The sequence below is a fragment of the Calypte anna genome, chromosome 5A, assembly GCF_003957555.1.
Source record: "Calypte anna isolate BGI_N300 chromosome 5A, bCalAnn1_v1.p, whole genome shotgun sequence".
In the NCBI taxonomy this organism is placed as follows: Eukaryota; Metazoa; Chordata; class Aves; order Apodiformes; family Trochilidae; genus Calypte; species Calypte anna.
In genome coordinates this window covers 935,794-951,227 of record NC_044251.1, presented here as the reverse complement: position 1 = coordinate 951,227, position 15,434 = coordinate 935,794, and the positions used below count along the sequence as shown (strand labels likewise).

The 15,434-nt window shown below is 39.5% G+C and overlaps 1 protein-coding gene across 4 annotated transcripts in view; it reads right to left on the bottom strand.

Moving 5' to 3' along the window:
- The window catches only part of SIPA1L1 (signal induced proliferation associated 1 like 1), a 228,744-nt gene that overhangs the window by 155,954 nt on the left and 57,356 nt on the right, over positions 1 to 15,434 (bottom strand). For all 4 annotated transcript variants that reach the window (XM_030451666.1, XM_030451665.1, XM_030451669.1 and 1 more), the window contains exon 2: positions 5,835 to 5,933. The gene's annotated coding sequence lies outside the window, so the exon portion shown is untranslated. The remainder of the gene's footprint in view (positions 1 to 5,834; positions 5,934 to 15,434) is intronic.

Here is a 15,434-nt window from a genome sequence, read left to right as displayed (position 1 = left end):
CTCTCCTTCCTTTGCTAGTCAAGGCTAGATACTTGAGCAAAGATGTGGAAAAACACACAGCTGACTCCTTTCATGACCTCACGGCTGAGCATGCAAATGTTTAAAGACTGCTCTAAACTTCTGATTCTAAATTAACCCCAGCTGGAGAGGTGCTCAGGCCCCAGCCATTTTGCAGCTCATCTTCTCTCCAAACAGCCCTGTCCCAACAGCTAATTGTTTTCAAAGAAGGGAAGCTGAAGCACCAGTTACTTGGGTTCCCAGCCTCATCCTTTCTCCTCAGCCAGCCTCTGCTGGAAAGGAATAAGAGGCTGGAGAGGAATAAAAAGATAGTTATGCTGAAGAAAATAAATGCCTAAAATAAATACCTAATCAGAAAATAAAGTAAAAAAGGAGTAAGGAAATAGAAGAAAAAATAACATTAAACACCATTTGGAGATTAAACAACGATTATTTAGTGTTTCCACAAATCCTGAGAAATCATACCTATACTACTACACATGTAGGTTTCCTCTGTGTGCATATGGAGCAGAGGAACTGAAGGCACTGGAGGCTGGCTAGGACAGCACCCCCATGAGGTGCAATGTGGGGTGGTTACACATTTAGACATAGCAGCCTCACAAGTGACCCCTGGGAAGCCCTTTACACACACAAACCATTCAGCAGCAATAGAACAAAAAAAAGTTCCATGGCATCACAGCCCAATTCAATTCTATCCAAACAATTTCTCAACTTTAAATGACTTTCAACCCTGGTTTCAGTATAGAGAAAATTCTCCTCTTGTGTATTTTCTAAATTACACTAATATTCTATAATATTTAAATCAGACATCTTCCTCCTCCCCCTTTCTATTTCATTACAGAAATACAGGCATGGGAGAGGTTGCTACTCAAACACATCTTAAGACATTCATTTTATCTCTGTAAAAATGACACATACAAAGCCAAGGCTGAACTTTTGGCTACATTGATGAGTTAGAAAATTGGTTGCAACTTCTGCAACTTACAGGCTTCTTTTGCTTAAAAAAATACAATTATAGATGTTGAAAAAGACACAGCAAAATGAAATATTCCTGGTGTTACAGGTCAGTGCAACCAACAGGTTAGCTTCAAGGTACTGCAGAACTATACCAGACCTTCAAATATGGAAACAATGGGATGAACTAATGATTGGTTACATCAATTCATCTAAAAACAAAACTAGAAGGACCAACATGCTAATAAACTTATTAAAATTAAAAAACAGTTTTTAAAAACAAATCCAAATCAACAGGAACTGTTGCATAACTACTAATGCAAAAGCTATACAGCACCATTCCCACTATGATGTGCAGATACATGTGTGCTAGGTTATAGACATGTTATATACATAACAAGACACTAATTCCTCAAGCTGATGGGACAGCAGACACACATCTTTATCTTTCACCAAACGGAGCACAGGTAGGTTGTGGTCTTGCATTATGCATCAGAAGTGAATACAATGAGACTGAAAAGCAAGCTGCACTGCTCTGATCTCAAGTGGAAAGTTTGAACTCTGATCTTCACAGGTGTGAGCTCTGTGCATCACTCCAATTTACTGCCTCACTTCTGGGATATGAGTGCATAACAGAGAGCTCTCAGCACAGAGCTGTGGCTGCCTTAGGCAATCCACTGATGTTTAAAGAAGGAAGTATCTCAAATAAGAGACCAAAACAGTTCTGGCGCTTCGTTTGGCACAAAGAAACTAACTGTAAAATCAAGAACCAATTGAACAGAAGGATGCTGAAATAATGGAGTAAAAAAACCCTGAAATGCCTATGGGAAGAAAAGAGAGAGCAAGATAAGGAAGGAATCTGAGCTCTCTCCAAGCACTGACATAAAAGAATCACATGATTGGAAATCAGGCTAGGAACAAGGTTTCTTTTGTTTTCAGACTGATGGAATAATTTAAGAATTTAAAATCTCCAAATTTTGAGTTTTCATTGCCATGGTATGCTTTCCAAACAAATCCTATTACTGTTATTATTATTATTACTATTATTACTATTATTATATACTACACCTTGGTGTTCTGAAGCATGATTTTAGAAATGTAAGTCAATGGGCAGTTGCATATGTTCTCAAAACACTTCACAGAAGTGTTCTTCTCTATAGAAGAAAAAAATGAAGCAAAGAAATAACACCTCTGGTAAAAGGCAGCACAAGAATGAGTTTCACACTTCCCAACCCCACTTTTGCTATTCTATGAATCTTTCTGTCAGGTTTTTGGGTTGTTTTTTTTGTTATGTTCTTTTTTTGTCCTCATTTGGTTTTGAGGGGAGCTGGTAGGGGGGTTGGGGGTTGTTTTGGTTTTTTTGAAATTCAATCCATGAAATTCTGTTTCTTACCTGCTTCACAGATTCCACATCTGCTCAGCCTCTCAGATTCAGTTGCCAATTCCTATTACTAACCTGCATATTGAAAAATATTTTAACAGCAGAAGCCTTTTGCTCTGAATTCATATAGAAGCTGAGCCATGCCAGGGTTGCTCATGCTTCACAAAACATCAATACAGCACTAACAGCTCCAGAAAACACCTTCAATACTGATTAATACACAGCAGTAAGAATACATAGCACCAAGTACAGTTACTAGTTCTAAGTTATGTTCCACATTTTAAATGCAAAACTAGGAAAAAATCATAAATAAAATGGATAAAATATGTATTTCATCTCCCAACAGCTCTCCTTATTTATGCAATGTACAGAACTCAGTAACAGCTTTACAAAACCCACTGAATTTCCAGGACATAGTATTGCTGTGATTAAGCACCCAGACTCCTTGACAGCCTCCAACATGCTATGCTGAAATAATCCATGCTGCTAAATCCTTGCAATCTTTTTTTAATCTAGGCTAGCTGGATTAAAGCTAAGTGGGGTGTGCCAAACCATACTGAAACTGGGAAGTTTGCAGACAGAGCATGTGCACCATCATTCTTGGGCTGCCTTGCACCAGGTGCCAGACCAGAGCATGGAGCATCACTATCCATACCACTGAATCTTCAGACAGTTCAGACTAAGAAAACTGCAATAAAACTATAAAACCCTCACTGGTTTATAGGTTGCCAAGAAAAAAAGAAAGAAAGAAAAAAAAAATCAATGGGATCCAGACTTTAACTACTCTCTTCATTCACTCACATAAATTTAACTTTTCAATATGCAATGCATTCAGACACACAGCAATGTGAAGGCAAAACATCTCATAAACACCCATTTCCTATTGAGCAGACATACTTAGTTATTAACAACATTATCCAGTTTTGCTGAATGGTACAACTGCAACTTTCCAGTTCTTGCATACCTTACATAATCTCCCAACTATCATATGCCAGCTTTTGCTAATTCACTGCACTGGCTTTAAAGATAAAAGAAGGTAAAAATATACAAAGCATTTTTTATTTATTTTCCATTTAAAGATAAAAATTGTAGTTATCATTGAAATACCACAGTGCACAAACATTACAGAAGGCAGTTCCTAGCTTGGGAACATCCATGTTTCAATAAGTGTATCTAATAATTTCATCCCTTTCTCAGATGCATGCATACAAAATGCACTCCAAGAACAACTTATCTACCTTTACAATGAGGCTAAGGAGGTTTTCCTAACAGACTCCTCACAGAAACAGCTTGCAGTACAGATCTACAGAATCCTAACAACAGTAACAATTTGTACAGCCACCACCTAAACCTTGGGGAAATTCCTGAAAAAAAAAAAAAAAAAGATAAATAAAATCTGCAAAAGATAAGACAGGAATGCAGCTCAGTACCTCCTCCTGGCCACTCAGAGAAATGGTGCCCATAAAGCTCCCATCTCCCATTACAGAGAACAAACAAGATGCCTGTGAAAAAGCAAGAATCACTGTGGCAAAACCTTTCCCATCCCAACCCTACCCCAAGCAACCTGGCCTTATTACCAGTGATAAATGAAGCTACCTTCATGGAAGAGAGAGAGTACAAACAAAATTAGAAGCTTTAAATGCTACAAAATATAAGTTAAGGTCAGCATCAACCACTTAAGCACAGTGACCACCATCCCCTTCCCCCTTTAAGCACAGATTGAAGAGAATTAAGCAGTTTCAGGTTAAGTTGTATGCAGAATTTTACAAGCTTTATTCTGTCAATATTAACAGAAGAACACAGGGAATCTAACAAAACTAAGTTTATGCTGCTGAATGTCTTGCACCTAAATGTCTTTACAAATCCAATTAGATTTCATCTTTGGAGCATAACCAAAAATCAGCTTTACTGTGTAGCACTTCACTATTTCTAAAAACACAGTCTGGTAAGAGGGGTACACTTGATTGAAACTCCCAGGTGTAAAACTTGTACATGAATTTCAAGTAAACAAGACTAGGTGTATAGGACCATGAGCTTAGAAGGTCATAAAACAGCCAGAACTGTAACTAGTGAAACAAATTAAGTTTTAAATACCAATTTGTATAAATAGATTTGTTAAGAGCTGGAATTTAACAATTTTTAAAATTCCACTGGGAAACTATTGCCATTAATGAACAAAAATTGCATGTGTACATTGCAGTGGTGTAACATGGTGACACAATCACACTGGCAAAATTAATTACCTGGGCAGTCTTTATGGAAAGTATATAGTAAAAACCCCAAACTGGAATCTAAATAGAAAGGGGAAAACTGTTCACTTGCTTTCCAGTAAGTTAAAAGCTAAGAAATTTCTTTTATTTCATTCAGTAAAGCCCTTTTTCACCATCCATGTCCCACTAGCAGTGTTTGTGATGAAAATGTGCCTCTTGAAACCACAAAGCAAAACCAAACAAACTTTTGTATGGTGTGGTGGGAAAGAGATGGGCACAATATTTCTTCCTTCTGTCTGTAACTTCGAGACCTATATATCAATAAAAGCCACAATAATAGCTGCATGTAAAAACCAACACCAAAGATGGTGCCAAGTGAGAACGTAAGATTATTCAAGAGGAAAGATAATTGAAACACTCTTTTCCAAGGGCTCCTCTAAATCTGTGAACAAAACTGCTTGTTTCCAATATATATGCCCTCTGAAAGAAAGGTTTTGTTGCTACAATAAATCAAACCCTGGAGGACAAGTAGTTTTCTGCCTCACACAGTGCAGCTCTGCTGACAGTTTTTCAGAAGAACATCTTTGCAAAACCAATACCACTGCTACCCATCCCTCCCTACCCTCACCTTCCAAAACCACACACAGCAATTTTCCAGTCTTGCCAGGTCATTTGTCACTCAGAAAACACTTGCATTTGATGCAAGGCTGCATGGGCTGAACTTGAGCATTTCACACTTGCTGTGTTATTTTTTACAACCCCCCTAAAAATATATTTATCTGTGAAAGGGTAAACCATGTACTAGAAGGCAGTCCTTTTCAAGAATCAGGCACATTCAGAATAATCATCCCTGTCTTCCTAACAACACAAGTTTCATTCCAGAAGTACTTTAAAAGGAACCACCTACAAGAACTACTGTGCTTCAGAAAACGTGACGAAACCAAGTATTCTGTCGCAGTCTGATCAGAATCCAACCTGCTTTTGGAACACTTCTACAAATAGCCAGTAGAAAGTGGGGAGGGAGTGCAGCCCTCTAGCATCTCCCTCCTGAAAAACACTCTTCACATATAGAGGATGCATTCAGCAACAGAGTGGGCAGAGTCTGGCAGTGGGTGGCAGTCAGCCTGCAGGGTGGGCTAAGCCCCCTTCTGTACTGTAGGAAGCATCCCATGCTCCCAGCAGTCCCAAAGCCAGCACTGATTTAGTGGCAGCAAACCCTACTCCAGCAGGTGACTGTCAGGTGGTACAGAAAGTGGAGCATGCATTCTTACCTGTCTGGATTCCTCAGAAGGCTGTCACACCTGCAGGTTCAGCAAAAATGCCCAGAATCTGTCATGACCAGCTTGAGATGAATCAAAGCATGGTGAAACCTAGAAACAGAAAGACCATGGGTATGAATAAACTTTGAATGGGAGACAAGCAGGTAAAATCTTTTGAAAAAAGATGAATGGTGTTGTGCAAATTGTGCTTCAAGCAACAATGCAGAGTTTTACAACAGCAAATCTGTGAAGTTCTGTAGCTAAATTTACTCATGTCGGAGAATCCGCATCACAAGTTTCTGACTACAACAGCTCCAACCTATCACTCTCTGAGTGAGGTCATTTTCTTCCAGAACACATTCTGTCAGTAACTTGGGGATGAAACAAACATTTGGTTACACCTGAGACAAAGAGGCCATATACAGTGCTATGGCCCACTTTTTGTTTTTCCCCTCAACATAAAGCCTATGATACACCAAACACAAGGGAGAGCAGGATTTATCAGAGTCACCAAATGCAGTCCTGTAAGAAGTCTGAAAGAGAAGCAAGAAAAAAAAAAGTTTCAAATCTGGTCCTTCTTATTTATCAGGCCCTGTCAAAAAAACCAAACCAACAAACAAACAAATCTACATTTTTCATCATCAGCCTTACCATCTGATCTCTGCCTATTGCTACAAAAGACTTGCATTTGTAGATGCTAAGAGTCCCCTAAAACCAGACTCCACAAACAGATGTTACCATGGAGATTTACCCTGCAGTCCCAAGAACTCAGCAGAGGCACAAGCTGGAGGTAGAGCACATACCACCAAATGCATTTTTGTCCTCCTCTACTCCTACAAGGCTCACGTATCACAGGAGATGTGGGGTGAATCACATCCCAGAGACAGATTGAAATCCCACTCTAAACAGAGGAGGAGAAGACCTGGATCATTCCTCCAACCTTGTTTTCCCCACTCACATTTCCACTGCACAGCTCCAGAAGCACTTGTGCTGACATGAGGCAGAAAAGGCATGGACCAGGAAAAGCACAGAAGGATAGCTGCTACATAAAACCACAGCACAAATTCTATTTATTTCATTAAAAGGATCTCTGAAACATGATACATTGATAAGCAAATAATTTTAAGTCACCCACTGCTACTCTCTGAACAGTTATTTATAGACAGAGCTGAATAATGTCTGAATACTTAGAGGCAACACCATTAGTATCAGCAAAAAAAAATAATTTTTTTTCAAGATGCCAGACAGCATTATCAACAGTGCTCCAGAACATAATTGTTGCTATCTTTCTTTAACCAATCAATAATATGGCCTTCATGGATGGTTTTTTTAATGAAAAAGTTCAGTTTAGGTTTATTTACAAAATACTGTGTGAAATTAAGACCTTGGAAAAACAAGAGGCATCTCCAAAACAGATGCACTACAAAATATTAGTGATGAGGTGCAATAAAAGCAGATTCCAAGAGGAGAGAACTAAACTGATGTTCAAAATAACATTCCAGGAAGAACAGCATTTTACCTTCCACAAACTGAGACTGTCTCTTTCAAGTAGAAACACATTCTAATTTTAGAAAAGTTCAATTATATTCCAGTTTAATGAAGCAAGCAAAAGGTTTAAAACCTATTTGCCTGTGATTGCTACTTACATTTCAGCAAGTCATTTGGGCAGCAGGTAAATAAATAATTTCCACAGGTGGTGGACTTATGGTCAAGAAAAGTTTCCTTGTTTTCTCTAGGGCAAAACTCTTCACCTATTCTAGCACTACTAAAAAGCATCATAATTCTAATGTTCTAACCCATAACTCTCCATTTTCTTTGGTGTTAAATTACAGACCTGCTGTGTAAAGACAACTTGATTATTTTTTTTTTTGTAAAAGATTGCCTGTGAAGCTCAATTGTGATTGGGAAGGCCGCCTACACAGCAGAGAGAGTGAGAAAAAACACACTTGCTGAGCTGAAAAAACATTGGTGTAGGTGTATGTAATGGAGGAGGGAAGAAACAGCTTGGTTCTACTGAAAAAGGCTATTTTCTTACATCATCCTTGGAAGAACTAAAATATGCTACTTAAAGAGAATTCAGAGGATTCTTTGCTATGTTCCAGCTACCAATATGCAGTACTATAAACAAGATGAGGAATCCTTGCAGATTCATCCCCCTGATTTCAGAATCTGCCACCTACCCAGATAATGTTTCACTTCTCCCACTTCTCTGCCACACTCTGCAAAAGCTGTTCTGGAGCAGCAGGTCACCTGCAGAGCAGCAGTTCCAAGCTTTAGGAGCCTTATATAATTAATAACATCAGGAATTACTGGAATAGCAGCCAAAGCCTTTTCAAAAAGAAAGAATAGAATGCTCTCCAGAAACACTAAGAATCTTTGCAGAACCTAACAGTGTTCAAAAATGCTGAAAAAAGTGCCAGGTCCTGCACTTTGGCCACAACAACCCCATGGGGAGCTCCAGGCTGGGCACAGAGTGGCAGAAAGGGACCTGGGAGTCTGGATTGCCAGGAAGCTGAAGAGGAGGCAGCAGTGTGCCCAGGTGGCCAAGAAGGCCAATGGCATCCTGGGCTGGATCAGGAACAGCGTGGCCAGCAGGTCCAGGGAAGGGATTCTGCCCCTGTGCTCAGCCCTGGGGAGGCCACAGCTTGAGTCCTGTGTCCAGTTCTGGGGCCCTCAGCTCAGGAAGGAGATTGAGGTGCTGGAGCAGGTCCAGAGAAGAGCAAGGAGGCTGTGAAGGGATCCAGCAGAATTCCTGTGAGGAAGGGCTGAGGGAGCTGGGGGTGTTGAGGCTGGAGAAGAGGAGGCTCAGGGGAGACCTCATCACTCTCTACAACTCCCTGAAAGGAGGTTGGAGCCAGGGGGGGGTTGGGCTCTTTTCCCAGGCAACTCTCAGCAAGACAAGAGGGCAGGGTCTCAAGTTGTGCCAGGGGAGGTTTAGGTTGGAGATGAGAAAGAATTTCTTTCTGGAGAGGGTGATCAGGCATTGGAATGGGCTGCCCAGGGAAGTAGTGGATTCTCCGTGTCTGGAGATATTTCCAAAGAGCCTGGATGTGGCACTGAGTGCCATGGGCTGGGAACTGCAGCGGGAGTGGATCAAGGGTTGGACTTGATGATCTCTGAGGTCTTTTCCAACCCAGCCAATTCTATGATTCTATGAATAGCTACCAGATGATCAGATATTTTTCTCTCATAGACACATAAAAACCATTTTACTCCCTAGCCAAAACAGCCCATTCATCTGACAAGAAAAGTGAGCAGGTCTTTCAGGATGTCCTATTAACCAGATTTTCAAAAGAAAGGAGGAACAAACATCAGTGAGAAATATCCTGCTCAGTTTTGCTTAGGAAGGCACCACCTATACACATCATCATTTCTAAATAAAGGACTCTATATAAAGTATTCTTGTGCCATCATAAACCTATGAGAATATTTCAGTAAATCTGTCTTTACCTTCCTAATAAAACCGAAAGGCTTTTGAGGTATGTTTGTTAGTTGATTATTGCTGTAATTACTGCCAGAGGAATGAAGACAGCCAGGACAAGTTTTACCCATGAACTTCAACAAACATGAGATGATGCACTGCAGGGCAGAGAAGATGCTGCTGCACCCCTGGCATCAGACACCAGCCTGCAATCCATTTATTTCCAACCCCCAGTCACAGGGAGACAGGACTTCTGCCCCTAATTCCCTTCAGTGTTCTGGTGGGTATTTTCAAAGCCCTGTGCCCAGCACTACCCTGAATTCCTCACTCCCATTACTCTGCCACACCAGAGAGCAGGACTGCTGGAAGCCACCTCCAAGCAAAGCTTTCACACTTGAGTTTCATCCCCACCCAAAAAGAATACTGTCCTTGAGGATGACAAATGCCAGAAAATTGTCAGTAGCACTACTACAAAGTAAACCCCATTTTTATTTTCAGCTACCTGATTGTTAAGCAATAATGGTTATTACTCAGATGCATCAGAAACACAAGTAAGACAGGGTTTTAAAAAGCACCAAGCCAACTAACTTGCACAAACCTATGTGGCAACCATAAGCAGCACGTTTAGAAGTCACAGCTGAGCTCCTAAAACCCAACACAGTTTCTCCAGAAGCTCGCTGAAGCACAATTTCTTCTAGGTCAGAAAGGCTGGAAAGGATGAACTATCAAAGGGAGGTAGCAAAACTCAGCAGCAATAAAAAAAACAGTAAAAAAAAATAAAAATAAATGTTAAAAACCCCACCAAAAATAAAAAATAAAAATTAAAAAATAAAAACAAGAATAAAACCTCCAGGAGATAGGAGGATCTGAAACAACGAATATGAAGCAGTGAAAAACACAGAAGCAAGAAAAAAAATTTAAAGGTGATGCAGAAACACAAAATAAAGGTGTATAAAAAGCACTAAGAATTTAAAGCCCTTATTCTGGGAAAATCAGGAGTAATTTTTTATAAAAGGTTAATAGACTCCTACTAAACTCTGAAATTACAGTCAGCTTGACTTTCAACCTAGTGAACAGTGAAATACTCTTTCCAATGCATTACTGAAGCCTCTCCATGCTAATACAAGTATAATTCTAACAAACAACAAATACATGAAAACACTACCCAAAGGAATCCCATACATAGATTTTCTATCCTAATAAGATGTATCCTTTCATGCTCAGCTTGTCAAGCTAGAGAACATTTGCTTCAAGAGACACTGCCAGAATCTGATCCCTTGTGTTCTTCCCTAAATTTCACTTTTATATAAAACGAGGTTTTATTTCTTCTTAGTGAGAAGAGAACAGTACAAGATAGTAGAAGCCTGCCATCCAAACTATCAAGCTCTATGATAGTCATATCATAGAAGCCTGCCATCCAGTCAGACTGAGGATAGTAGGGAAGAAAGAGCCCTAGAAGGGCACAGAGGGCTGTCAGGGGATCCTCTGCTGCTGCTGACATCAAAATACAGAGAGAATATTTACCTTTTGCTTTTCAGACACTGAGCCCTTTAGGAATTTCTCAGACATATGCAACTAACAGGGAAGAAAGCTGAGCTAGTGAAACCTTCTCACCTTCTCATACCTTTTTGTAAAACAGCAATATAGAAAAACGTACTGCATCGAATTCCACTTCAAGTTCTGAATTAAGGGAGATTCAGCTGAGGCTGGGTGGGTGTCTGGGTTTGTTTGTGTTGACTTTTTTCCACTCAGCAAGAGTAAACTAGAAGTCTGATGCAGATTTACAGCCCAATACAAGTTCAAATACCTTTCACATTATAATTGTACAATATCAATCAGAATTAGTAGCACTGCATTTGGTTCATTAACTCCTTTGCTGCTCTGTTGAGAACAAAATTTTCATTTACTTTAATTTCACCTGAAAAGACTTCTGATGTTCACAGTATCATTTTAGTGCAGTAAGCCATACCCTCTCCTGATCACTCATTCACTACCACCGTGGCTTACACACTTATCACACTGAGGACAGGTTTTCTAGCCTGGGACTAACAGCAGCTCAATGGCTTTACATTTACCTTTAATATAACTGCACATGCTACAAGTAAAATACCTGTACCAGGAAGACAGTTCCAACTGGAAAGAGCCTCTTACCTTTAAGATGGATAATGCTTTTGTCCAGTGCTGAAGCAACCAAAATGAAACATCAAGGAATTCATGGAGCACAGCCATGAAAATGGAAACTCAGGAATTACTCCTGACAATGCCAAGCACTTTGTCTATGGCAGAAAACACTGGAGGAGTAAAGATAAAGGGCAAATTCAGCAATTTGCAAATTTGCCCCTCCAGCCCCCATTCTTTTATATATTTCTATGCATTTAACTGTTATTAAATGAAAAACTGAGGTGGCACCTCACCTGACTTCTGTATTTGGAATTTTAAAGCTGTTTGCTCATGAAAACAGAGTCAGCACCACAGGGAATATGCTGCTGTTAGGATGTTCTCCACTCATAGGAGTTCAGTCTTTTGCAGAGAAGGTGAATTTGATTCCACCAAATACAAAGAAAGGGAAATCAAGTGAAGAGAAAGAAAAGAAGCTGCTGGAGGTCATCCAGCAGCCAGCTGGCAGTCAGAAATACCAGTCTTACATCTTCTTGAACCCATGGCAAAGGACCATATTGACTTCCCTTTATCTGAAAGCTTTCATCAGCACTTGGATGAACTGATAATACACATCATGGAAGCAGTATTAGCTAGACACATCAGGTGCCCAAAACAAGAAGGCAGAGAACCACCTAGCAATGAACAAAGGAAAAGCCATGAAACTGCTACTAAACAGCATCCCTGCATGCCCACCAACCAGAGACATGTACTAACATCCATCAAACAAACAGAACATGGAATTTCATCCCCCCAATCTGCCATAACATAACAGCATATTGCATAAACTCTGCAATTTTCCCACAAAAAGCATTTAAGACAGGAATATCCCAATGCATGTTTGTGTTAGCTGCATGCATGCTATGAGCATCACTTCCAGAAGCCTTCAGACCCCTTCACAGCACACCAGAAATCTATCACACATCTGCTACAAAGGAAGATTAACAAGAAAAGCTGAAGAGATGAATACTGCCTGTAAAACTCACTCAAAGAGGCATTAACCATATTACTACAGTTTCAAAATATCCAACAGAATATAAAAAATTCCACTCCACTGAGAATGTATTCAGTCTTCAAAACCTTTGAAACTGAAAATTCTGGTAATCTAAAGAGAAGATGTGGTTTATGGAGCACAAAACTATCTCCAATTCAAAATTCAACTTTAATAAAAGGACAATTCTTTAGCTGGAAAGTCTTTTGTACATGGAACTCAACTGCTTTGCTGTGTTACAAGCCTTCCTTCAAGGAAAACATTCATCCACACCACTTCTGAGATAAAGCAGAACTCATTATTTCCATCCTACTGAAAGAAACAGAACTAATTCAGGATATTCTCTTCTACCACACCCAATGCTTTTCAATGGAGAAACCTTGTTTAAACCTGTTTTTCTTGGGAACCAATAATCTGTTATTCCATAAAACAAAACCACCTTCTGTCTCCATCCTCAGTTGACTCCCTTGATGGAGTAATTTCCATCAGAGTGGGGCTTTCTCTACCCACTGAAGGACCTTCACGGGTAAAATTTAGGATAAAATTTAAAAGGGTATTTTGCCTGTTTCCCCAGGAAAATTACAAACTCTTTTGTACTCTTCTCAGTAGACAGCTTGCTTACCCACATTTCAAGATACACTCTTCTATAAACAATAGTGCACAGTTATCCCTTTGGTCACAAAACGTTTCAGGAAACAAAAACCCCATTTTTCTGTCTACTTAGATGGCATCAATATTATTACAGCTTACATAAAATGTTCTGCAAAGAATTTATTGAAAACAGGCACAGTCTAGCAACTTGACCACATGTCTAAGAGCTCTGCATAATTCAAACAAGCAATTTTACTTGTCTGTTCTGCAATTTTCCCATTAATGAAAATAATATTTACTTCACAGGGGTCAGAATGATTAATTTCCATGAAGAGCTTGAATCTAGAACAGAGAGTAATTTGATAGATCTCTGAGGAGAGAGGGTGAAGGAGAAACAAATTAGATTTTATAATTCCAAATGAAAAACTATGAGTTCCAGCAAAACCAGATGCTTTTTCATTTCCAAGAACATAAGCTGAATTACACACAACAAAGAAAATTCAAGGCTAGTGTAATTCCTCTAAAACTACATGCCCAGCCATGAACAGAAGCAGACTCTTCAGCACCAAATTGTTGTCTGAGCAGACAGATTTTGTAACACCCCTTGACTCTTGTCCACTCCAAAACTGCTGCAGTTTCAGTAATAAAATGAGATGTAACATTTTGAGAACACAGTGCTCATTTATTCGTGGGAAGAAGGGAAAGGGAGTTACAGAACACTCTGAACACATTAGCTTTAATAAACCCAAACCAAAAGAGAAATGTAAGGAAGCACCTTATGCACCCAGAGACTACTAACATAGCTTAAAAGTTCTAAGGATTCATGAAAGTGAATTCCCAGTTTCAACTGATCAACCCAAGCCCAGAAAAATTTACAAAGTCCACATCAACATACTACACACCAGGTATAGCTGAGAATCTGCTCCACACCTTTTCTTTGCTTAAAAATAAGAAGTGATTTTGAATGTCTGGTCCTCAACATAGGATTCTCTTGCCAGTAAATATACAGAAGCATGAATTCACTAACACAAGCACTGACTACACTGGTACAGGCATGGAAAAACTAGGCTACCTCAGGTAGTTCTCTGGATATTTTGAATTAATTTCTATAGTATGTTTGATAGGGTAAAGAGTCTTTAGAAAAAGTGGTCTTTGTCAAAGCAAGTACCTGATGTGTTTATGGATGATGCATTGTACAACAGATACCATAAGGACCCAGTTTATGTACATCAAGTTTAAAAGTACCATGGGTCTGAAGGAAATGGAGTAATTACTCAAGATAAAAACACTGAAGCCAAGTTAGGAGATGGAAGGAAGTCAGAGGTTTTTCGCCATTATTTTTGGCAAGAGAAGGGGCCTAAAATAGCATGTTCATCTATCTACAAACACTGCAGTTAAAACTCTTTGTAACTAACACCCTCAGATACAGAGAAAAATTAACTGCTGAACAACTCATGATTTTAATAGGAATACCAACAAAACAGACACTCTAGTTTCTGAAGAAACTGCAATTCTAGGAAAGAAACTAAAGTAGAAAATATGGTCAATCAGATTACAAAGCAACAAACCAGTAAGGTTATCAGCTCTTAACTAAGTATGTGAAATATTTCCATGTTCCCACAAACTGAAACTCTGTACTTTGGTAAGGACTCATTAGTGCTGAGGAAAAACACAACCTAAGAGTACAAGACGAGAAAAAAGGTGACTTAATATAACGCTGTAGCATAAAAGGAAGTAACACAGGGTTTGCTGGGGTTTTTGTTTGTTAACAGCAGGAGTTTACTTCGGCTTTTCAAAAAAACACTCTTCTAAGGCAAGGTTAGCAAGTGTCAGAACCTGCAACCATGCAGCACCAGGCCAGTGCAGTCAAACTGCAATTACAGACATGGCAGCAGCTTACAGATGGTAAAAACCAAAGAATGTGTGCAGGGCACAAGGCTGGCAGTTCAAGAGGGCAGTAAATGTCTGTGGTTCTTCCCAAGCCACAGCATCCCCACAGAGGAGGGGCAGTCCTCCAGAAGGCAGCCAGGGTGCTCTGAGCACCTCTTCAGCCACCCAACACCCACTACCCAGAAGCAGGTCCACTTCTTTATCAAATATACTCTGTATATAGTATACTGTATAGCAGATATTGCCATTAAAGAGGAACCTTCTACCTTATCAACCAAACTAAAAAAAAAAAAATTAAATAAAAAAAGCAAATATAAAAGAATTAGTAACAGAAAACAGAAGCACAGACCCTGTAGCCACTACTAACGAATATTTCTCTTTAAGTAGTTTCACACTACAAAGAGCATCTTGTGCTCTAGTCCACTTGATTCACTCTCCATCCCATTCAAGAATCCACAAGAAAAAAAAAAACCTCAGTTCTTCACCTGCTTCCCTAGATATAGTGAAGAACCTTCATCCTGCCCTTAGGGCAGAACATGACTACTCCTAAATAAAAGCCTTG